The sequence below is a fragment of the Sinocyclocheilus rhinocerous genome, unplaced genomic scaffold (assembly GCF_001515625.1).
Source record: "Sinocyclocheilus rhinocerous isolate Xijiao unplaced genomic scaffold, SAMN03320098_v1.1 C35121410, whole genome shotgun sequence".
Taxonomy (NCBI): domain Eukaryota; kingdom Metazoa; phylum Chordata; class Actinopteri; order Cypriniformes; family Cyprinidae; genus Sinocyclocheilus; species Sinocyclocheilus rhinocerous.
The window spans coordinates 1-382 of record NW_015739884.1 but is presented as its reverse complement, the minus strand read 5'-3'; the positions used below and the strand labels follow the sequence as shown (position 1 = coordinate 382).

Sequence of the window (382 nt, the reverse complement as noted above, 5' to 3'; positions counted from 1 at the left end):
GCTGCAGGTGAGAGGCGGGCACGTCACTTTCTCGCAGTGCACTTCCCCTGTGGAGCCCTGAGATGGACAAAACAAAATGGTTAACTATTAATGTTCATGTCTGTACAAATTTGGTATTTTTTATGCTTAAAACATAATAATTGTGTTGTGTATTATAATGTTTGTTAAATTACCTTGCAGGTACACACTGCACACTTGATGTAACCGAATGGCGGGACGAACGGATGCCATGTTGTGCCAGGTGCGTGCATTTTCTGATCACCTTCAAAATAACAGCCTGAAAGGACAAATAAACATCTTAATATACTGCTGCACATTTAAAATAATAGCTGTGATGTTTAGATGTTTTGATGTTTCATATAAACTCACCTTCTGGATCTTC

General features: G+C 39.0%; 1 long non-coding RNA gene across 1 annotated transcript; it reads right to left on the bottom strand.

Moving 5' to 3' along the window:
• Position 1: 1 nt before the first annotated feature.
• On the bottom strand, positions 2-382 carry LOC107734715 (uncharacterized). Its single transcript, XR_001639140.1, has 3 exons — positions 370-382; positions 174-277; positions 2-57 (listed from the first exon to the last, which is right to left on the bottom strand). It is a non-coding gene; the product is annotated as an uncharacterized LOC107734715 (long non-coding RNA).